Source organism: Ovis aries, chromosome 2, assembly GCF_016772045.2.
Source record: "Ovis aries strain OAR_USU_Benz2616 breed Rambouillet chromosome 2, ARS-UI_Ramb_v3.0, whole genome shotgun sequence".
NCBI classification, from domain to species: domain Eukaryota; kingdom Metazoa; phylum Chordata; class Mammalia; order Artiodactyla; family Bovidae; genus Ovis; species Ovis aries.
Window position 1 is genome coordinate 205,520,464 of NC_056055.1, and position 25,259 is coordinate 205,545,722.

The following is a 25,259-nucleotide window of genomic DNA, read 5'->3' on the forward strand; positions in this document are numbered from 1 at the left end:
TTACCTGTTACTTCTCCTTAAACAAATTATTTGAAGCAAAATATAAATAACTGAATACTCCTGGTGATAAGTATGTAGATGTCTATCATATTTTACACTTTGGTTTAAAATTTTTCCGAATTTAAGACAGTGTTAGGAAGAAATTCAAAACACAAAGATTGTGAACAAGTATGGTTACTAAAGCCAAATATTAAACACACACACACACACACACACACACAAATGGGAGAAGGGCAACTAAATATCCCACAAGAAAAGAAAAACTGAGTAAATTCAAGTGTGTTTTTATGTCCATCCTGTATTATAATACAGATATTGTAAATTCATAAAGCATTTAATGCATGGGGAAATGTTAGTGATATAAGCATTTGAACGAAAAAGAACTAAATTACACATATAATAGTGAACTATATAAATAGGCGCACACACACATACACAGAAAATATACCAAAAATTTTAACTGTAATCAGTTCTGGGCAGTAGGATTATGTTTTATTTTCTTCTTTAAACACTTCTAAGAGTTGCGTTGGGCTTCCCTGGTGGCTCAGGTGGTAAAAAAATCCAACTGCAATTCGGGAAACCTGGGTTGGATACCTAGATCCCTCCAGTATTCTTGCCTGGAAAATCCCCATGGATGGAGGATCCTGGAGGGCTACAGTCCATAGGGTCACACAGAGTCAGACACGACTGAGCGACTAAGCACAGCAGAGCATAAGAGTTGCATATTTCCATTACTTTTATTAATGAAAGGGGGAAGAAAAGACAGCAAACTACAAAATGCAAACTCAAAAACCCTCTGGTAAGAACTTATGCCCCAATTAAAGTGGTAAGATTCTGTTTTACTTCTGATTCTACAACTATGATTATGTTAATAAAGATAAGCCTCTTTAAATATTAATATCCACAACCATACAAGTCAAAACGATTATGCCAATAACTAAAGCTGTAAACTTCTGCTTTAATGTTCCTAAAGATATGTTTCAGTCTTCTCTGTTTGTAGCACTGTCACATCCAGAAGCAACAGTTAGAACTAGACATGAAACAACAGTTCAAAACTGGGAAAGGAGTATGTCAAAGCTGTATATTGTCACCCTGCTTCTTTAACTTATATGCAGAGTACATCATGCAAAACGCCAAGCTGGATGAATCACACGCTGGAATCAAGATTGCTGGAAGAAATATCAATAACCTCAGATATGCACATGGCCCAACCCTTATGGCAGAAATTGAAGAGGAACTGAAGAGGCTCTTGATAAAGGTGAAAGAGAAAACTGAAAAAGGTGGCTTAAAACTCAACATTTAAAAAACTAAGATTATGGAATCCAGTCCCATCACTTCATGGCAAACAGATGGGGAAGAAGTGGAAACAGTGACAGACGTTATTTTCTGGGGCTCCAAAAACACTGTGGACAGTGACTGCAGCCATGAAACTAAAAGACACTTGCTCCTTGGAACAAAAGCCTTAACAACCTAGACCACGTGTTAAAAAGCAGACACCTTACTTTGCCAACAAAGGTCAGTATTGTCAAAGCTATAGTTTTTCCAGTAGTCATGTATGGATGTGAGAGGTGGACCATAAAGAAGGCTAAAAACTGCAGAATTAATGTTTTTGAACTGTGGTGTTGGAGAAGACTCTTGAGAATCCCTTCGACAGCAAAGAGATCAAACTAGTCCATCCTAAAGGAAATCAACCCTGAACATGCACTGGAAGGACTGATGCTCAAGCTCCAATACTTTGGCCACCTGATGCAATGAGCTGACTCACTGGAAAATACCCTGATGCTGGGAAAGACTGAGGGCAGGAGGAGAAGGGGACAACAGAGGAGAAGATGGTTGGATGGCATCACCAACTCAATGGACATGAGTTTGAGCAAACTCTGGAAGATAGTGAAGAACAGGAAAGCCTAGCATGCTACAGTCCATGGGGTCGCAAAGAGTCAACACAACTGAGTGACTGACCACCACCACCACCACATCAGAAAAGATGTGACATCCATGCACTAGGTGAGGTTATCAAACAGAAAAATCTCCATGTCAAATCTTTACTTATATCATAAACTTGTAGTGAAGTATGATTTGGCTGTTAAAAAAAAAAAAAAAAAGACACAAATAGGAAGCAATGTTTAATCTATGCCAACTGAAATATTTAAAATACTGCTAAGAAAAATTAGAAATCTAAATAAATGGACAGATATACCATGTTAATAGATTGGAAAATACAACACTGCTACATGGCAATCCTCCCCATATTGAAGTTCAATTTCAATATGAAATTCAAATTCAGTGCAATTATAGTCCATATCCCAACATCTAATTCTAAAATTTATATAAAAAGGAAATGACCTAAAATTGTCAAAAACAAGGAAAAGAACTTGCAGGATTTCCTCTACCTTGATTTCTTACTCACTATAAGGCTCAGTAATGAAAACAATGTAGTATTGGGCAAAAGAATAGAGAATTACATCAGTGCAACAGAACAGACAGTATAGAAACAGACCCACACTTACACTGTCCAGTATTTTCAAAAAAGATGTCAAAGTAGGGAAGGAGGAAAGGAAAGAGGTTTTTTCTCAGCTTCACTGAGATATAACTGACAAAAATGCAAAGCATTTCAAAACAAATGATGCTGGAACAAATAGATATAAATATGTGATGAGGGAGCTGACATCACATCACACTATGAACAAAATGGACCACAGGCTGAAAAGTGAAAGCTAGTATAACAAACCTCCTAGGAAAAGCCATAGGGAAGTATCTTTGCAAGTTTAGTGTGGACCAAGATTCATCAGGATAAAGAAATCACTAACTATAAAGGAAATATTGATCATTTTGATGAAGTCCAATACAAAAACTTCTGCTATCTCAAAGACATCACTAAAAAATAAATAGGCAAGCCACAAACTAAGAAAAGACAGTTACAAATATACCTGATTAAGGACTTGTATCTAGAATATTAAAGAATTGTTGCAACTAAGTAAAAAAAAAAAAAAAAAACAACAGATAAAACCACCCAATTTTTTAAATGGGCAAAAGCTTACAGTCATGTCCCAAAGTCGCTCAGTCGTGTCCGACTCTTTGCAACCCCATGAATCGCAGCATGCTAGGCCTCCCTGTCCATCACCAACTCTCAGAGTTCACTCAGACTCACGTCCATTGAGTCAGTGATGCCATCAGCCATCTCATCCTCTGTTGCCCCCTTCTCCTCCTGCCCCCATTCCCTCCCAGCATCAGGGTCTTTTCCAATGAGTCAACTCTTCGCATCAGGTGGCCAAAGTACTGGAGTTTCAGCTTCAGCATCATTCCTTCCAAAGAAATCCCAGGGCTGATCTCCTTCAGAATGGACTGGTTGGATCCCTGCAGTCCAAGGGACTCTCAAGAGTCTTCTCCAACACCACAGTTCAAAAGCATCAATTCTTCGACCCTCAGCTTTCTTCACAGTCCAACTCTCACATCCATACATGATCACTGGAAAAACCATAGCCTTGACTAGATGGACCTTTGTTGGCGAAGTAATGTCTCTGCTTTTCAATATGCTATCTAGGTTGGTCATAACTTTTCTTCCAAGGAGTAAGCGTCTTTTAATTTCATGGCTGCAGTCACCAACTACAGTGATTCTGGAGCCCCTCAAAATAAAGTCTGTCACTGTTTCCTCATCTATTTCCCATGAAGTGATGGGACCAAATGCCATGATCTTAGTTTTCTGAATGTTGAGCTTTAAGCCAACTTTTTTACTTTCCACTTTCACTTTCATCAAGAGGCTTTTTAGTGTCTCTTCACTTTCTGCCATAACAGTGGTGTCATCTGCATATCTGAGGTTATTGATATTTCTCCTGGCAATCTTGATTCCAGCTTGTGTTTCTTCCAGTCCAGCATTTCGCAGGATGTACTCTTCATATAAGTTAAATAAGCAGGGTGACAATATACAGCCTTGACGTACTCCTTTTCCTATTTGGAACCAATCTGTTGTTCCATGTCCAGTTCTAACTGTTGCTTCCTGACTTGCATATAGGTTTCTCAAGAGGCAGGTCAGGTGGTCTGGTATTCCCATCTCTTTGAGAATTTTCCACTGTTTATTGTGATGCACACAGTCAAAGGCTTTGGCATAGTCAATAAAGCAGAAATAGATGTTTTTCTGGAACTCTCTTGCTTTTTCGATGATCCAGCGGATATTGGCAATTTGATCGCTGGTTCCTCTGCCTTTTCTAAAACCAGCTTGAACATCTGGAAGTTCACGGTTCACGTATTGCTGAAACCTGGCTTGGAGAATTTTGAGCATTACTTTACTAGCATGTGAGATGAGTGCAATTGTAATCAGGGAAATACAAATTTAAACCACAATGAGATGCTACTATGTATCGACTCCAGTAACTAGAATGAAAATGACTGACAATAATACCAAGTGCTAGGATGTGGAGAAATTAAAATTGTCATATCATGCTGTTGCATACATAAAATTATACAGGTTTGGAAAAGTTTGCTAATTTATTAAAAATTAAAAATACATGCACCCTATATAGCCCAGCATGTCTTCACAGTATTTATCCAAGAGAAATAAAAACATAGTTATAAAGGTGTATGTGTGCATGTATCTCTCTCCATTTGTACAAAATATCATAGTGGTTTTATTAGAAAATGAAATGTATTGGTAAATGAAAGCAACCCAAATAGCGCTATCAACAGGTGAATGGATAAACTAAATGCAGCATATAACATAATGTAATACCACTGAGTAGTTAAAAAAAAAAGAAAGAAAGAAACTAATCCAAGCAACAATATAGAATGATCTAAAAATCACTATTCTATTATACTGATCTATAATCATTCTCTGAATCATTATTTGGAACACAGCTGTGGGAAAGGTGGCTGCCTGGTCCCAAGTCAACCCGTTGAAAAGCTGGGGAATAACCTTCCAAGTCCTGCTGTGAGTGTAACTTACCAGTGGCCCAGTGTGGTAACCCTGTGGGAATGAACATGTGATTCTTTGAAATGTTAAAGACTTTTGTAGACTTGTTAATAAAAAAAAAAATCACTATTTTGTATAAAAATAAGCCAGACTAGAGAGAGAACACTGTATGATTCCATACATCAAATTCTAAAAAACTGAAACTAATCTACAGTGACAGGTCGCACAGAGATAGTGAAAGACAGGATGACTGACAAAGGGATGTGAAGGGACTAGGGGACGATGAGAACGTTCCCTACCTTGACTGCAGTGATGGCTACACAGGTGTATGAAAACCTATCAAACAGTGTCCCTTTAATGTGTGCAGTTTATTACATGGAAATTATACATCAATAAAGTCAAAAAATTTTAAAGAAACAAGCAAACCAAAAAATTTTACAGTAAAGTTAGTTAGGAGTCAAGGCAGTGGCTACTGCTAACAGGGCAGATGTATAGAGAAGTAAAATTAGGGGGGTTTCTGGCACACTGATAATTTTCTTTTTCATCTGCATACTGGTTATACAAGAGTATTCAGCTTCTAGACACCTAATAAAGTATGTATCAGTCAGTTCAGTTGCTCAGCTGTGTCAGACTCTTTGCGACGCCATGGACTGCAGCACGCCAGGCTTCTCTGTCCATTACCAACTCCCGGAGTTCACTCAAACTCATGTCCATTGAGTCCGTGATGCCATCCAACCATCTCATCCTCTTTTGTCCCCTTCTCCTCCCACCCTCAATCTTTCCCAGCATCAGGGTCTTTTCAAGTGAGTCAGTTCTTCGTACCAGGTGGCCAAAGTATTGGATTTTCAGCTTCACCATCAGCCCTTCCAATGAGTATTCACGACTGATTTCCTTTAGGATGGACTGGTTGGATCTCTTGCAGTGCAAGGGACTCTCAAGAGTCTTCTCCAACACCACAGTTCAAAAACATCAATTTCTGGCACTCAGCTTTCTTTATAGTCCAACTCTCACATCCATACATGATTACTGGAAAAACCATAGCTTTGACTAGACAGAACTTTGTTGGCAAAGTAACGTCTCTGCTTTTTAATATGCTGTCTAGGTTGGTCATAACTTTTCTTCCAAGAAGCAAAGTGTCTTTTAATTTCATGGCTGCAGTCACCATCTACAGTGATTTTGGAGCCCCCAAACATAAAGCCTGTCACTGTTTCCCCAGCTATTTGCCATGAAGTGAGGATGCCATGATCTTAGTTTTCTGAATGTTGAGTTTTAAGCCAACTTTTTCACTCTGCTTGTTCACTTTCATCAAGAGGCTCTAAAATATATTGTTCTTCAAATACAAGTCTTTAAAAAGAGGAAGGACATCTACCTATGACCTAGAAATTCCAATCTTTTATCCAAGAGAAATGAAATATTTGTTTACAAACAGACTTGAACGAAAATATTCATGGCAGTTTTCTTCATAGTAGACCCAAACTTGAAACAGCCCAGGTGCCCATCAACAGGAACAGGATAAACAATCTATGGTACATTCAATATTCGTACAGTTGACTATATTATGCCAGAATAAAAAACAACGTGGATAGATGTAAAAACATCATGTTGAGGGCAAGCAATCAGAGACAAAGGAGCACATACATATGATTCAACTAATATAAAACTCTAGAACAGGCAAAATAAACATGTGATGAGGCAACTGCGGCTGCAGGTGCAGTAGAGAAAGGAAAGGGTACCATCACAGAAATGAAGAAATGCTCGCTATGAACAAGGAAAAATTATGTCATTCAACACTATGGAATTACTAAATTAAATTTTAAATGGGTACATTTAATTCACCTTAACTAATTCCTGAAAGCATAATGTAAAGTCCAAACTTAAGCTTCCAAAATAAGCCAATAATTTCAACTGTAGTAAAGAATAAATTTTATTAAGGTCTCATTTTGTCAAAATTTGTCTAACTTCTTCCACAAACATTTCTTTCCAATTAGTAAGAAAAGCAGAATGTCTTGTCCTAAGTGCTTTATTTTTAAGATTGGGTTCATAAAAGTATACTGTATACTATGAAGTGGAACTTAATATGAAAGGCTCATTATTATCAACAGTAATTCAAGAAGAGTGTACAGTGATTTCCAAAATGGAGGTGATTATAACCCAGGAAGTATGACTGATGATCCATTAGGATATAAAAAATATTAGGAGTTCCATTTATATTTAATCTTTATCTTAATACACACATGTATTTTAAGTACAATATAATGTAATACAATGTATGTGTACCCTTAACATACAAGTGACACTGGCCTCTTCATTATGGCCACCTGTCAGAAAGTCACACATCACATACGTTAAGTAAGCTAAGTATTCTGGTACTAAGTGATTCTAAATATTTGGCAGGAAGAGAGATAGTATTGGCTGGTTTCTTTTTCAAAATTTAAATAAAGAATGCACCTTTTTATAAGCTGCTACAACCGACTGGTGTTCCAGGGAAGATACATTGTTACACTAAATGATTTTCTTAATAGAAACAATACTTTATGGAAAAACTATATTATAAAATCCTTCATGAAGCAGTTGCTTTGATCTCAACAAAATTAAGTTGGGGGGGCGGGGAGAAGAAAGGTTTAACCTCAAAAGCAACTACTAGAGCTTGAAGCAGAAAAAGCACCAAAGTATCACATGATGTTATTGATGCAGCTGAGGAGTGCCCATAAGTATTTTACACTAAACAGGTTTATTGGTGTCTCATGGCAAAGTATTTTAAAAGTGTTATCAAATTTAACTGTAAAGGTGAGTTTGCTGACGTTCTGTGATAAGTGACTGTTAGCAGTATGCTACCTAGCAGTTATTTTTAAAAACAGTAACATGGCTAATCTATGTATACCTTAAAGGTAAAAGCAGCATTTTAAAACTAGGTAAGAAAATAACTGTATTCCAGAAGATGACAATGTGTGTCATCTTGAAACACTCATACCTGCACTCTCTAGAAACAGAGAAGCCACTTTCTAATAACTCTTTAAATGCCTTCCATACAGTTTCTGTGGATGTTGAATATATTTATTAAAAACATATAAACACAAATCTTCACATTGGTTTGCATAGGAAGGGCAAACTTTGTTAGCCAAATCTGCATAACTGATAAGACAGAAATTTAAAAATGAGTATCTCCATTTAGAAAGTATAGCCAAAGAGGCACTTTATAATCTCTTCAGGTATATGTCCCTCCATGAGCTGCCTTTTAGCTAAGACAAGCATTAAAACCAAGCACCAAAATAAACAGATTTAAGGTTCAGACTTTCGAATTTTTGTATTACTAAGCACTAAAACCAAGATTTTTCAAACATAATGCATTGTATTCATTATGCCTGCTTTAAAAATATATATATTTATTTTCAAAACTTAGGGCAAACAAAAAGGTTTTTGAGCTATTACTAACATTTATAAAGCACTCTATTCACAGATAACAGGGATCACTGATTCGCTTCACAAATCTCTCAAGTCACTTGTTACATTATAAAATAAACCAAATAAGCCGAGAAAGAATTCTTCTTTATAAATAAGACAAACATTATTAGATTTCTATGGATCCTTTCAGAGATGTAACACCAACTACAACATATTCTTCAAATAACGGCTTTCATCAAATCCTTTTTCACTGCGTTTCTGTTATATTTAAGGGACTGAGAGACATTTCAGATGAGTAAAACTGGATCGAATACTCTAGACTTGGGCATTTAAGACAGTACACAGTTATCCACAGCATAGGGCAAATCAAGTGAGACCTAGAGGAATGAAGAAGGCAATGAATTCTAGCTGGTATCATACAGCGTCACAAAGGTGGGTGGCAATGGAACTGGGACTCAAACGATGTGTAGGATTTTAACTGGAAAAATTAGGAAAAGTAAACCATGCTTGGAACCATGGATAGATGCATGTACAATCTGGGACACTAAGAATACACTGTATTTGCAAGTCATATTATTAGTGATTTTGCTGTACTGACTTAGCACTTTTCTTCACATATCAAACTTAGTAAGATCATTCTAAACAATTTCCAAAAAAACATTCAATCTTCAAGCACAATTACAAAATCATACTTACTCCTATAATTCTACAAAATATGAGTCTATTCAATATGTTTACAGTTCTAATTTTCTCCAGATTTCACTATTCTTCATCAGAGGGCTTACATTTTAAGTGCCACACAACGACATCAATTATGGGCCACCCAATCTTGCTTTTCTTCTCATGTAAAAGGATGACTATGGATGGAGGTTCATGACATTGTACAGGAGGCAGTGATCAAGACCATCTCCAAGAAAGAGAAATGCAAAAAGGCAAAATGGTTGTCTGACGAGGCCTTACAAATAGCTGAGAAAAGAAGAGGAGCTAAAGGCAAAAGGGAAAAGGAAAGATATACCCATTTGAATGCAGAGTTCCAAAGAATAGCAAGAAGAGATAAGAAAGCCTTCCTCAATGATCAGTGCAAAGAAATAGAGGAAAACAACAGAATTGGAAAGACTAGAAATCTCTTCAAGAAAATTAGAGATACCAAGGGAACATTTCACGCAAAGATGGGCTCAATAAAGGACAGAAATGGTAGGGACCTAACAGAAGCAGAAAATATTAAGAAGAGGTGGCAAGAATACACAGAAGAACTATACAAAAAAGATCTTAATGACCCAGATAACCATGATGGTGTGATCACCCACCTAGAGCCAGACATCCTGGAATGCAAAGTCAAGTGGGCCTTAGGAAGCACCACTACGAACAAAGCTAGTAGAGAAGACGGAATTCCAGTTGAGCTATTTCAAATCCTAAAAGATGATGCTATGAAAGTGCTGCACTCAATATGACAGCAAATCTGGAAAACAGTTCAGCAGTGGCCACAGGACTGGAAAAGGTCCGTTTTCATTCCAATCCCAAAGAAAGGCAATGCCAAAGAATGCTCAAACTACCACACAATTGCACTCATCTCACACACTAGCAAAGTAATGCGCAAAATTCTCCAAGTTAGGCTTCAACAGTATGTGAACCATGAACTTCCAGATGTTCAAGCTGGATTTAGAAAAGGCAGAGGAACCATTAATCAAATTGCCAACATCCGCAGGATCATTGAAAAAGCAAGAGAGCTCCAGAAAAACATCTACTTTTGCTTTATTGACTATGCCAAAGCCTTTGTGCGGATCACAACAAGTTGGAAAATTCTTAAAGAGATGGAAATATCAGACCACCTGACCTGCCTCCTGAGAAATCTGTATGCAGGTCAAGAAGCAACAGTTAGAACGGGACATGGAACAATAGACTGATTGCAAATCGGGGAAGGAGTACGTCAAGGCTGTATATTGTTACCCTGCTTATTTAACTTATATGCAGAGTACATCATGAGAAATGCTGGGCTGGATGAAGCACAAGCTGGAATCAAGATTGCCGGGAGAAATATCAATAACCTCAGATATGCAGATGACACCATCCTTATGGTACAAAGTAAAGAAGAACTAAAGAGCCTCTTGATGAAAGTGAAAGAGGAGAGTGAAAAAGTTGGCTTAAAGCTCAACGTTCAGAAAATGAAGATCATGGCATCTGGTCCCATCACTTCATGGCATATAGATGGGGAAACAGTGAGAGACTATTTTTTCGGGCTCCAAAATCACTGCAGATGGTGACTGCAGCCATGAAATTAAAAGACACTTGCTCCTTGGAAGAAAAGTTATGACCAACTTAGACAGCATATTAAAAAGCAGAGACATTACTTTACCAACAAAGGTCTGTCTAGTCAAAGCTATGGTTTTTCCAGTAATCATGTATGGATGTGAGAGTTGGACTATAAAGAAAAGCTGAGTGTCAAAGAATGGATGCTTTTGAACTGTGGTATTGGAGAAGACTCTTGAGAGTCCCTTGCATTGCAAGAGATCCAACCAGTCAATCCTAAAGGAAATCAATTCTGATTATTCATTGGCAGGACTGATGCTGAAGCTGAAACTCCAATAGTTTGGCCTCCTGATGCAAAGAACCAACTCACTGGAAAAGACCCTGATGCTGGGAAAGAGTGAAGGCAGGAGGAGAAGAGGACGAAGAGGATGAGATGGCTGGATGGCATCACCGACACTATGGACGTGAGTTTAAGTAGGCTCCAGTTCTTGGTGATGGACAGGGAAGCCTGGTATGCTGCAGTCCATGGGGTCGCAAAGAGTCAGACACGACTGAGCAACTGAACTGAACTGAAAGGGATGACACTCACCCATTTTAGGTGGCACTTGTCGGAGAAGGCAATGGCACCCCACTCTAGTACTCTTGCCTGGAAAATCCCATGGACGGAGGGGCCTGGTAGGCTGCAGTCCATGGGGTCGCGAAGAGTCGTACACGACTGAGTGACTTCACTTTCACTTTTATGCATTGGAGAAGGAAATGGCAACCCACTCCAGTGTTCTTCCCTGGAGAATCCCAGGGACGGGGGAGCCTGGTGGGCTTCTATCTATGGAGTCGCACAGAGTCGGACACGACTGAAGCGACTCGACTTAGCAGCAGCAGCAGTGGTAAAGAACCCTCCTGCCAGTGCAGGAGACATCAGTAACACGGATTAGATCCCTGGCTCAGGAAGATACCCTGGAGAAGGGAAAGGCAGCCCACTCCAGTCTTTTTGCCTGGAGAATTCCATGGACAGAGGCACCTGGTGGGCTACAGTCCATGGGGTCACAGAGTTGGACACAACTGACGTGACAGCACACACACAGTTTCTTTAGACTCTGATCCCTTCATTACACTCTTACTGAATCCTTGTATCCTGCATTTAAACTAACATTCTCTCTATTTTGGAAGGGAGAATACCTATCACTTTGTTTTCTCCATTATGTATATCTCTGCCTAAAGCAGAGCTACCAGTAAATGTTTTATGAATAGCAGAATATATAATGAGTTTTAAAAAGCCAATTTTTAAGTTATGAGTGATGTATTTTAAGATACCTGCCCCAAAGTGTGGTAAATAATGTATCTTAAAGGAATAGTGATAAGAGCATGGGATGAAGATTAGACATCATATAATCTGGGGGTTTTCTAATATTTCACAATGAAATTTTTCCAGAAGAAATCTTATTCAGCATGCCAAATATATACAGCTACAGAAGCACTATTAATACCATTTTATGTTCAAATACATTATAATTTGTTACAAACTCAAAAGAGACAAATTGAGTGTTAGAGATGTTAGTTACTCTTGACACCTAAGCAATCATTTTCATCAAATTTTGTTTTCATTTTACTCAGGTAAGTAGTTGAAAGTAGGTAGCAGCTTTGGTTTTGTTTTGTTAGTAGCTTTTAATGGTTTGCTTCCTAGTGTCTGGATATGCTTCAATTAAATTGATTAATAAAGATATTATAAATAAGACTTTTCTTTCAACATGAGTAGTAATCATATGTAAAAACTGCTTACAAGGCAAACAAGAAAAACCCAAGCTTCCAATAAGCTATAAAACATCTGTAATATATCAGGACATCAGTTCAGTTGCTCAGTCGTGTCCGATTCTTTGCAACCCCATGAATCGCAGCACGCCAGGCCTCCCTGTCCATCACCAACTCCCGGGTTCACTCAGACTCACGTCCATCGAGTCAGTGATGCCATCCAGCCATCTCATCCTTCGTCATCCCCTTCTTCTCCTGCCTCCAGAGCATTAGAGTCTTTTCCAATGAGTCAACTCTTCTCATGAGGTGGCCAAAGTACTGGAGTTTCTTACACAGGATGAGTATACCCCAAAGGAACCGACTTCAGTTGTGCCTGTCATTTAGTTGAACACAGTTCATGTACCATAGTAATGTATTGTTTAGACAATTCTATATGAATAGACTTGCACAGGACTCAATTTTTTAAAAGAAATTTACTGCAAACTACAACTTTCCTTACCTATTTAACTCACAAATAAGCAGATATAGTAAAGCGTGTTTTATTCTAAGAAATGCTTGCCCTCCCCCTGCCGCAATAAACCAGGTATAACCATAAAACACTACTGTTCGCAATGTGACAAAGTTATATTTATGTACACAAGAGTGCTAAAATGGTGCTAGAAAAACTGGATATCCACAAGCAAAGGATGACGCTGTACCCTTACCTAAAACCATATGCAAATATTAGCTCAAAATGGATCATAGAGCTAAATATAATCGCTAAAACTATGGAACTCTTAGAAGAAAACACAGGGGGAAAGCTTCCTGACACTGGATTTGGCAATGATTTCTTGGACACCAAAAGCACAGTCAACAAAAGAAAAATATAGATGAAGCGGATATCATTAAAATGAAAGACTTTTGTACATCAAAGGACACTATCAACCGAGTAAAAAGGCAACTCATAGAAGAAGAGAAAATGTAAATCATGGATCTGATATGAGATTTAATATCCAGAGTGTATAAAGAATTGCTGTAATTCAACAACAAAACAAGTTTTTTAAAATTGGCAAAGGACCTGGATAGATATTTCTACAAAGATACACAGATGGCCAATACACACAAGAAAAGATGCTCTAATCACTAATCATTAGGAAAAATGCAAACCCAAACCACAAAGAGATGCCACTTCATTAAGTGCCCCTCATTAAGTGAAGTGAAAGTCGCTCAGTTGTGTCCAACTCTTTGCGACCCCATGGACTATACAGTCATGGAATTCTCCAGGCCAGAATACTGGAGTGGGTAGCCTTTCTCTTCTCCAAGGGATCTTCCCAACCCAGGGGTCGAACCCAGGTCTCCTGAATTGCTGGCAGATTCTTTACCATCTGAGCCACCCGGAATGGCTATTATCAAAAGCACAGAAAATGACAAGTGTTGAGGTGAGGACGTGGAGAAACTGGAACCCTGAGTGTAAAATGCTGCAGCTGCTGTAGAAATCGGAGTGGCAGTTCTCAAAAATTCAACACAAAATTATCCTATGATCCAGCAGTTCCACTTCTGGGTACAGACCCCAAAGAAGTAACAGCAGGGACTTGAGCAGATATGTGTACACCAAAGTTCAGGGCAGTATTACAACAGCCAAAAGGTGGAAACAACCAAATGTCCATCTACAGATGAATAAACAAAATGGGATATACACACACACACACACGACTGTTATTCAGCCTTAAAAAGGAATGCAATTCTGATTCATGCTCCAGCACGGATGAACCTTGAAGATATTACCCTAAGCGAAATGAGCCAGATACAAAACAAATATTTCATGATCTCATTTATAAGACATATCTAGGGTAGTCAAATCACAAAGTAGAAAAGTCTTATCAGGGGCCAGAGGGAAAGGGGTTGGAGAGTTAATGTTTAATGGATACAGTTTCAGTATGGGAGGATGAAAAAGTTCTAGAGATGGACAGTCATGATGGTTGCACAACTATGTAAAAGTATTTACTACCACCGAACTGTGCATTTAAAAATGATTAAAATGGCAAATGGTATGCTGTATGTGTCACGCATGTGTGCTGTTGTGTTGGACTCTCTGCAACCCATGGACTACAGCCCACCAGCTTCCTCCATCCACGGGCTTCTTCAGCCAAGAATACTGGAGTAGATTGCCATTTCCTCCTCGAGGGGACCTTATCGACCTAGGGATCAAACCTAGGTCTCCTGCATTAGCAGGCGGATTCCTTACCACTGAGCCACCTGGAAAGCCCTTCATGTTGTATATTTTACCACCAAACACATATATATGTATATATATATATATATATATATAGCGTGTGTTCTTTATTTTTTTTATGGTGGCAATATAGGAATGCCATAAGGAACATAAGCTTACAAGTTATGCTATCTGTTTTCAAACACAGCTCTGCCACTTTATAGCTCTGTAGCCTGTGCCTTTTTTCTCATACCTGTATCATAGGATTACAGCAAGGATGAAGTCAAAACATGTAAAGTACTTAAAACAATGTATGTCATAAAATAGGTGCTTTTTATTACTATAGGTTTAAAACACATTTTAAATGAGATTAACTCAAACATCTGGAGTACCTCTGAAGGTCCGCCTCAAAATTATAGACCTGAGTAAAACGTAGACTGAAAACCAGTGATTTAACCCAATTTCTCATTTTACTGGTAAAGGAACTGAGAGTTCAAGGTATGTGACTTGCTTGAACTCACACAGCTTGTCTGCTAACATTAATCTTCTCAGAATAAGAATTTGAGGCCAATGATACGAATGCTCACATTCAACTACTTCAGAACCAAGTGCAGTCATGAGATTTTATATGTCTGAGAGTCTGTGAATAACAGTGTGATAGTCATCTACCATGCTAATCTAATGAATAATCACACGTGGGGTGGGAACCAAAAGGTAGCCAAACCAAAAGTCAGTTTAATTAGTTTCAAAGACACCTCTTCTGAAAATGAAGTGTTAAAATATTTGTGAAAACAAATGATACTGACCAAGAGTTTGAGACACACCCAATAGGTCCCCACTACTCCATGCCTTTCAGCCAGTTACCCGTCACATAATAATCTTAATGAGACCACTGAGTCTGAAATATCAGCAACTTTTTCTACCAAACAGAATATGGCATCATAAGGAAATACCTACAAATAATTCCTTATTAAATTCAAACAGGAGAGAGCAGCAGTCCAAATAACACAAAATGTTTCATCCAAAAAATCATGTATTGAACTGTGTAGACATTTCTGTACTTACCTGAATAGGCTAGGTCTGTTTTATGGGAAATTCGCAACACAGAAAGCAAAATAACAGACAGTCTTTGAAGGTCAGATGAACAAGAGCTAAAACACCTCTAAGCGGTCTCTAATCTTGCCCTTCCCCCACTGCTCTTCCTCCTCAATGCCTCTCTCAAAGGAGAACACCACCCCCACTCGAATGCCCCCATGCCCATCTACACCAGCTGAAATCCTACCCATCCTTCAAGGTCCCACTTAAATGCCACAGCTTCCAAGGATTTCCCCCCAGTGCTCCCAATTTAGAATTATTCCCTCGCCTCTTCACTTCTCTATTTTGCACCTCTACTTCAACATTTTATTATATAATGCATTACACTACCATTACCTACATTCATTTCTTTCCCCACCTTCCCCCAAGAAAATCTTAGGCGCAGTGGGCTAGGGAGGAAAGGAATTAACATTTGTTAAACACCTTTGGTGCCCTGCCAGGTGCTAGGCATTTTGCACACATTATCTCATTTAATCCGTTTGACAACCACCTCGGGAGGCAAGCAGGTGGTCTTAGTTATTCCCATTTTACTGACAGAGAAGCATTCTGTTGAGTGCAATAGCTTATCCAACGTCACACTACCAGCCAACTCCAGTGTATACGGAGCAGCTGGTTACCCTGGCTTCAAAGAGCTCTTTCGAAACACCACGATAAGCTGCAGTCTTGTTCACTTTATGTCCTCCACCCTGCCTAACAGATAGCAGCTATTCCATAAATACTTGCTGAATTGAATATTCCTTCGGACTCACTACCACCCTTTTAACAACACCATCACGCCCCACCCCTAACCGGTTAGCTTTACTGTTCCTTTACAGCGGACTTTACACACATCTCCAAGACAAACGCTGGAGACACCACCAACCGTTACCGGGAGGCACAGGGAAGAACCGTTCGGTTCTCTCAGATTTCCCCCGAAGGCTCTTCCCACACAATATACGAGAGCCACACAGTCACATTTGATGCAACGCTTACACCCTTGCCCAAAGCTCTTATTTCATCCTAAGCCACGTCTTCGTGCCTACAAGCAATGACTTATGCGGTTTCCAGCTCACACAGTGGGGACACCCTAAGATGCTGTCTGAATAAGAAACCACATCTCTCAAAACGTCTTAAAACGAAGGCACCCTGATATTACTTCACTGCCTTCCGTCTCCTCTTCCCCGCCGCCCCCCACCATGAGCTGCAGTTTGGATTTCCGGCGGGAATGCACACACACACAGATGAGATGGGCTCACAAGCCATGGAGCAATTACTTAGCTTGCTTAATTAGAAAGAAAACACGGAAGGTGCCCCGCCTTTCTCAATCTCTGCACTGAACTCATTTACGAAAGATGCGGGGCACCGAAACCCGAGGAACCCCAGACACCGAATCACTGGTTTCTGCGGCTAATCCGGGGAAGGAAGAGTCCTTGCCTCCCCGCGGTCCCGGGCCACCAGCCCCCGGAGCCGGGTCGGAGAAGCACAACCGCACCCTCCCCAGGCGGCCTTGCATCTCATTGTCTCCCTCTGTCGCGGCCCCCGGGGGCGCAGGGTGCAGCCCGGGCCCCGCCGACCCCCACCCACCGGCCAGGCGAGGTCCCACCAGCCCCGGCCCCGACCCCACCCCAGGCTCGGCCGCCCGCACCGCGTCCGGATGGCGGGGCCGGGAGCCGGGAAAATGGAGGCGGGAGCGACGGCTGCGCTTCCCAGCCCTGCGCCCCGCCAGCTCCCTCGGCCGGCCCCGAGGGCGAGGCTGAGCACTCACCGCGGCAACGGCTCGGTCCTCCGGCGGGCACGGCTCCGGATCGGCCCCGGGCTGGGCAGCCGCTGCCGCCTCCTCCTTCTCAGGCGCGGCGCTCCTTCCCTGGAGACGCCGCGAGCGCCCGCAGCTCCCGCGCCGCGCGCTCCGTGACTGACTGACTGACCGACCGGGCGGGCGGCGGCGGCGGGGGCGAGGCGGCGCGCGCGGCGGGCGGGGCGGCCGCAGCGGGCAGCGGCGGCGGAGCCGAGTGCGGCCGCGTCCGGCAGAGACGCAGAAGGCGGGGCTGAGGGCCGGGCGGCCGACGGGCGGACAGACTCGCGCCCGGCCGCTCGCTCCCCGCCACCCCCCGCCCGTCGCCAGCCGCTCACTTCCGGCGAAGGCAGCCGAGCCCGCCCCCCGGGCGCCCGGTGCTAGCGCCCCCTGCCCGCGCCCCCTGGCCCGCCTCCCTCCGCACAGCCCCAGGCGCCCGACCGCACCCAGCCCCGGCCGCCGGCGCTCCGCCTGTCCTCCGCGTGTCCCTGGGAACCGCCTCCAGGAACCAGTGAATCAGAGAATGAATGAGTGAGTGAAGGAGGAAAATTCCGGGGCTGTGCCACCAAGGCTCTCTTTTCCTTGGAAGCAGGCCCAGCGGCCTCTGTCCGAGGGCCCTGGGACACCGAAGCCTTGACCACGTCTGTCAGGGACCTGCTGGAGTATTCCGAGACCCCAGCAACCCATCAGACCGGGCTTAGGCACTTAAAGGACCGCAGTCGTTGCAGTCTGTGAGGCCTTTTTTTTTTTTTTTTAGGAAATCACATTTTGGCCAACAGTTCTCTGTAGTTTCATGCACTATGTTAGGAAGCTTTTAGAAATTGGACATTTCAGTTATTCTCGATTATTTTTCAACTTTGCAGTTTGCTTACTTTGTGTTCTTAATTTCTGACACACACACACCCATACCTTATTGAAAAGGTTTGGGAGTAAGGTAGTGGCATCTTTATCACCAAGCTCTAAGTTACTCGGATACTGCTTATTTCGATGTAGGCTTGACTTAGACTTTAAAATTTTGTTGTGTCTTTATTTTGACCTTCTGATTAAAAGAAGGACAAAATAGAATTAAATCATTTTCGCCTGGCTACGTGCAAAGCAGATTTGTTGACATCATTAAAACAATTAACAAATCGGAAGTGTGACCTGGAATTAGTTGCAATGAACATTTCTTTTTCATGTCTTCCCATATGCTTGCTAAGTAAGAGTATCTGTATCTTGAATTTTCACAAAGAATTGACTGTACATTTCTGAGATCCTGGCTCCCTTTGTAAGAACCAGTGTTCATTTCTCTGTCCAGGGGCCAAATCCTGGTTTGGCTAATTACATTCCTTCTTTCAGATATTCTTGAGGACTTTGAAGTGGTTTGGTCTCTTGCACAATCTGTTTCAAACTGGTACACAATCTGTTTCAAACTGGTATTTAGAAGTATACAATACAGTTACTAGTTGCATTTCACACGAGATATCTGTACTTTAGTAACAAAACTGCAATTTTGTATTTGAAATCTCAGTTCAGTTTAATCTCTCAGTAGTGTCCAACTCTTTGTGATCCCATGAACCATCCCAGCTCGCCAGGCCTCCCTGTCCATCACCAACTCCCGGAGTCTACCCAAACCCATGTCCATCAAGTCGATGATGCCATCCAACCATCTCATCCTCTGTAGTCCCCTTCTCCTGCCCCAAATCCCTCCCAGCATCAAGGTCTTTTCCAATGAGTCAGCTCTTCCCATTGGGTGGCCAAAGTATTGGAGTTTCCGATTCAACATCAATCCTTCCAATGAACACCCAGGAATGATCTCCTTTAGGATGGACTGGTTGGATCTCCTTGCAGTCCAAGGGACTCTCGAGTCTTCCCCAACACCACAGTTCAAAAACATCAATTCTTCAGCGCTCAGCTTTCTTTTTAGTCCGGCTCTCACATCCATACATGACCACTGGAAAACCATAGCCTTGACTAGACTAGCCAGACCTTTGTTGGCAAAGTAATGTCTCTGCTTTTTAATATGCCATCTAAGTTGGTTATAACTTTCCTTCCAAAGAGTAAGCATCTTTTAATTTCATGGCTGCAATCACCATTTGCAGTGATTTTGGAGCCCAGAAAAATAAAGTCAGCCACTGCTTCCACTGTTTCCCCATCTATTTGCCGTGAAGTGATGGGACCAGATGCCATGATCTTCGTTTTCTGAATGTTGAGCTTTAAGCCAACTTTTTCACTCTCCTCTTTCACTTTCATCAAGAGGCTTTTTAGTTCTTCTTCACTTTCTGCCATAAGGGTGGTGTCATCTGCATATCTGAGGTTATTGATATTTCTCCTGGCAATCTTGATTCCAGCTTGTGCTACCTCATACGCCTCATGCCCAGTGTTTCTCATGATGTACCTGCATGTAAGTTAAATAAGCAGGGTGACAATATACAGCCTTGACGTACTCCTTTTCCTATTTGAAACCAGTCTGTTGTTCCATGTCTAGTTCTAACTGTTGCTTCCTGACCTGCATGTAGGTTTCTCAAGAGGCAGATCAGGTAGTCTGGTATGCCAATCTCTTTCAGAATTTTCCACAGTTTATTGTGATGCATACAGTCAAAGGCTTTGGCATAGTCAATAAAGCAGAAATAGATGTTTTTCTGGAATTCTCTTGCTTTTCGATGATCTCTAGAAGGTACTTTAATATTCTTGTATAGAAGGATAGTATCTCATAAATGAGGATGCTGCTGCTGACCAGTTCTTATAGCCTTCTGTTACTTGTGGAATTCATCATTCATTACCTCTAATCATAATTATTTCAATAAGTTATGGTCTTTCCTAATAAATGTAATGCAATCGTTTATTCTTCCTTATATCTTCGATAATGTCTAGTATAGTACCTTGCATAACAAGTATTTTAAAATATTAATAAATGCTTTAAACATTTTGATAAGTGATAATTCACACAAATCTGTCTCTAGCTTCTTACCTCATACCCCTCATGACTAGGTTTCTTGGGATTATGCACACCTGAGTGGAAAACCTAATAACACCATATTCTCATCAAATGCTAATTATGAGGCTGTATGATAACTACACAGGGAAGATATTCTCTTCATCAAAACCTTTAAAAAATAGACCATTGAGTGTTTTTAGACAGCCCCTAGCTCTCTCTTCTCCCAGTGCTTAGGTTGATCAAATCTAATTAGAAAACAGTCACTTTCAGCTGTTGAGAAAAGTAAACAGGTTTTCATTGGTTCCTTTGAACCATAAAATCATTCATTCAACAAGAGTTTTACTGAGCTTTAACTAAGACCTTGGAATATAAAGGCAAGATGGTTCTAGCCCTCAAAAAGCACGTGTTCATATACATTACCACATGTAAAATAAATAGCTAGTGGGAAGTTGCCGTATAGCGCAGGAGCTCAATAGTGTGCTGGGACAACCTAGAAGGATGGGTGGGCGGTTCAAGAGAAGAGGGGTATACTTATGGCTCATTCACGTTGTTGAATGGTGGAAACTAACACAACATTGTAAAGCAATTATCCTCCAAATTTAAAAAAAAAAAAAAAAAGGCACGTGGTCTAGTGAATAAAGTTGGCAAAGAAATCACAATTGGAACACTGTATGGAGTCTATTCCCAGGTCAGGAAAGCCTCCCAGGGGAGGGGATTTTGAATGTTCACGGACCAGAGAGGAACTAGCCAGGTGAAGGAGGAAACAGGCATTCCAGACAAGGGCAGGGATAGAGGCATCGAAGAGCACAATGCCTTGGAGGTTCTACAGGTTGTTTCATGTTGTCGGGACAGGTACAGGGAAGGGTCAAAGAGGTGAATGGAAAAGGCAGGAGGATCTCATCAGCAAAGGGGCTCATGTGCTAAACTAAGGAGTTTGAACCTGATACTTTGGGAAATATAATAATAAATAATACCAAAAATCTTTGGAGTATTTTAATTAATAAATTGGAGAAGGAAATGGTAACCCACTCCAATATTCTTGCCTGGAGAATTCCATGGACAGAGGAGCCTGGTGGGCTATAGTCCATGGAGTCACAAGGAATCGGACATGACCAACATGCCCACACACAATTAATAAGTAAAAATAAAATATTTGGAATATTTTAAGTGTCAGAACAACCGGGTTTGTGTTTTGAAGACCAATGAATCCAGACTAGGGGCACGAGTATGCTAGGAGGGGATGGCAACATCACAGAAAAGCTATGTTGTTAGTCTCCATAATGTCAGAGGCAATGAAATGGTGAGCAGGGATCAGATGGCAAAAATACTAAGGAGGTGGGATCCACAGACGTTGACGTATGATTAGGTATGAGCGAGTGGATGAAAGGGAGACACTTAAGATGACCCTCAGGATTCTGGTTTGGGAGACAGACTGGGTGGCAGTGGTGGCCTTCTCTGAAATAAGGGCCCCAGAAAGAAGAGCAGGTCTCAGGGGACTGGCTGGATATCTGTACGAGAAAGAGCAGCTTCATACATCCAGGCAGCTCAAAGGATCTTAGCCAAAGTGTGTTTTTTGGAACTCTAGTTCTACAGGATTTTAGTAGGCGTGATTCCAAAAAATTCTCTTTAACCAAATAAATAAGAAATTTAAAGTTTGATTGGTTTCTAAACTGGAGGGGTTGTCAGTAGTATTAATATGTTAATATTTGCTGAGAACTTCTAAGAGGTAACTGTTCTTTCAGAAATTTGAAGTGTTTCCCTAATGTATTTGACCTTCAGATGCTTTTTCCAATGGGATATCTCACAGGACATGTGTTTATAGAACAGACCTTGGGGAATGCTAACCTAAACAAGATTTTTGGTTTGTAGTAGAGAAAACTATGGACCCTCCAGCTGAAGTGACTTGCCTAAAGTTAAATAACCATTACTGGAAGATATGGGCTAGAATCCATATCTTCTGACCTCACTCACATGCTGTTTGTACTGCCTAATGCTTTATAAATTGCAAACTCATTCCAGTACCTTCAACCAATCCCAGGGGGAAAAGATTCTATAAAAGAATTATGACATTCATCTTTTCAAATGAAGTTTCAAATCAGTAATATTTTAAGCTATGCTAATTTTGAATGATTACTACTTTGTGCTATGCTCAGTTGTTCAGCCATGCCCAACTCTTCTCGACTCCATGGACTGTAGCCTGCCAGTTTCCTCTGTCCATGGAGATCCTCCAGGCAAAAATATTGGAGTGGGTTGCCATGCTCTTCTCCAGGGGATCTTCCCAACCCAGGGATTGAACCCCGGTCTCCCACATTGCAGGTAGTTTCTTTACTGTCTGAACAGCCAGGGAAACCCAATTACCACTTTAAGTAAGACAAAAAGATTTGTTCATTGGAAAAGTGGGGCAAATTATTACCTTAGTATTATCTTTCTGATAATTCAGCAAGAGCCTTATAGAATGAAATCACCTAGCCAAATAAGACATTCTTCTAGCTGCCCTAGCCCTGAGGGAGCTTTGAATAAAACAAACTTTCAGGAACAGATAGAAATATTAAAAGTCTCCCCAGAAATTTCAGTGTCAATCCCCCCTCTCATTCATATTGAATGAAAGGACAGGTTCTAAAATGTGCTGAGACTATGAAAATCCACACCAGATTTTGACTTCCTCTCTGGCACAATTCCCCTGATTCTGAAAACTCTAATAGCTAATGGATGGGAAGGTTTTTATATCCTAATTTCATAGTCCTATTTCCCAGAGGAGAGGCTTTAGTACTTCCTATTCTTAGAAGAACAAGACAAATTGTTTGTTCCCAAGAGACTTCTTGGGACCATAGGACAGCTTTCATTTTGAGTAGTTTCTATAGACATTACTTTTGAAACTCATTATCACTGTCAATTTATGTTTCAGCAATATCGTAAAGTATTTGCTTCATTTCCACATGCTGTATTCATTTTTAGTAGGCAGACCAAGGACCATCACATGTAGGATAATGAATAATTTTTTTAACTTAAAAAATAAGTAGTTACAAGCAATGGAAAGAATGCTTATTAATAAACATATCAGAACTATTTCCTTAATGTTCACTATGTCCCCAACTCTGTTGTATCACTTTAAAGAGTACTGCTGCTGCTGCTGCTAAGTCGCTTCAGTTGTGTCCGACTCTGTGCGACCCCATAGGCGGCAGCCCACCAGGCTCTCCCGTCCCTGGGATTCTCCAGGCAAGAACACTGGAGTAGGCTGCCATTTCCTTCTCCAATGCATGAAAGTGAAGTCGCTCAGTCGTGTCTGACTCTTCGCAACCCCATGGACTGCAGCCCACCAGGCTCCTCCATCCATGGGATTTTCCAGGCAAGAATACTGGAGGGGGGTGCCATTGCCTTCTCCGTAAGGAGTACTAGGGAAATACAAAATACAGTCTCTGATTTTCTAAAATGACCCCACCCATTGTTGGCAAGGATGAAAAGAAACATGCTCTCATATCCTGCAGGTGGGAATATAAACTGTTACAACCTTTTTCTGGAGGGCAGTTAAACACTAAACAAAAATGCTTTGAAATGTGCATATCTTTAATCAAGCAGTTTCTCTATGAATTTAATTCTAAGGAGTAAGAAGAAAACATTAGCTAGGGTATTACGGGATGCTGGCAAATAATTGGAAATTCCCTAAATATCCAGCAATGAGTTTATGAAAATGATGATTTCTAAAAGAAGAGTTTTTGATATGGAAAGGTGTTCACAATATGTTAATCAATAAAAAATTCAAACACTATATACAATGTGAACTCATGAAAAAATATATAGGAAAAATCTGAAGGAAATACAACAGGAGGACAAAAGTGTTTATTGCAGAGTGGAATGATTATGGTACTTTCTATTATTTCTTTACCTTTTAATGATGAATGTGTTGTTTTTAATTGGCAATTTAAATGAATGAACTAAATCAATATTTATGAAGATAAATCTCCAAAATAATGTTGAAGATAACACACAAAGGATATATTAATAAAAATAAAGTTCATTTTAATTTTCAAAAGGATCTCTGTGTTGATGAGAAAGAAACTGTTGATGAGAGAAGGCAAAGACACATGAAATAATCAGCAAACAATGAAATATTCAGCTCTGATATAGATGGTAAGTACAATAGGAGTTATGAGAAGAGAGAAATGTCTAGAGTTGGAGCAGGTTAAGATGACTTCGTGGAAAAAGTGAGATTTAGCCGGTACTCAGAATCTGTCAAGGGGAGAAACAGAGGGACATTAATAGAAGGTGAGGCAAGAGCCTCACATGGCCATCCTAGATACATCTCACCTCTACCAGCCAAATAGTAACAACTATAGAACACTTGATCTTTGCCTATAAGAGTGTTTCTGCTTCTTTCATACAAGTGGGATTTACATGCCCTGTATCGTATAAATATATAGTAAATAGAGTATGGCATATCCTTTGTAACATATATTTTTGAAGTTACACTAGATATTTTTTAAGAATAGCCCTTTGGGGGAGGGGTCATTTTATCTGGAAAATCTGTAGAACTGGACTTTCCCACATATTTGCCTAGAACAAACACCAACTGTTCTGCAAGAGCAGTTATAACCTGCCTCCTTGTAAGTATTCTGACATCCACAATCAGACCACAAATGCATCCAACCAATTGGAACTCAGCAATTCTCTGATTACACATGTTACAGGGTGCAATTTTTAAGCCAGCTTTCCAGTTCAATAACTAAACTACAACTACTAGTATTAGCTACACATACTAACTGAAAGAGTGAATGAATTGTCTTTAGCATCTAATAACAAACTAAAAAGTTATGCCCATCTCAAAAAGGTCTGCAGTGGGGAAGAACAGGCCAGACCATGAGCGTCCATCCAGTATTCCTTTAGTGTGGAAGTACTGCCAGATTCGGAGTTGCCACTGTAGAGAGGAAATGGCATTCCAGATGGGGGGATGGTATAACAAATATATCAAACAGAAAGAAGCAGGTCATTT

The 25,259-nt window shown here is 40.6% G+C and overlaps 1 protein-coding gene across 4 annotated transcripts in view; it reads right to left on the reverse strand.

The window, feature by feature from the left end:
* The window catches only part of RAPH1 (Ras association (RalGDS/AF-6) and pleckstrin homology domains 1), a 114,268-nt gene extending 96,791 nt beyond the window's left edge, over nucleotides 1-17,477 (reverse strand). For all 4 annotated transcript variants that reach the window (XM_042244979.1, XM_027965111.2, XM_042244980.1 and 1 more), the window contains exon 1: nucleotides 17,329-17,477. The gene's annotated coding sequence lies outside the window, so the exon portion shown is untranslated. The remainder of the gene's footprint in view (nucleotides 1-17,328) is intronic.
* Nucleotides 17,478-25,259: the final 7,782 nt, after the last annotated feature.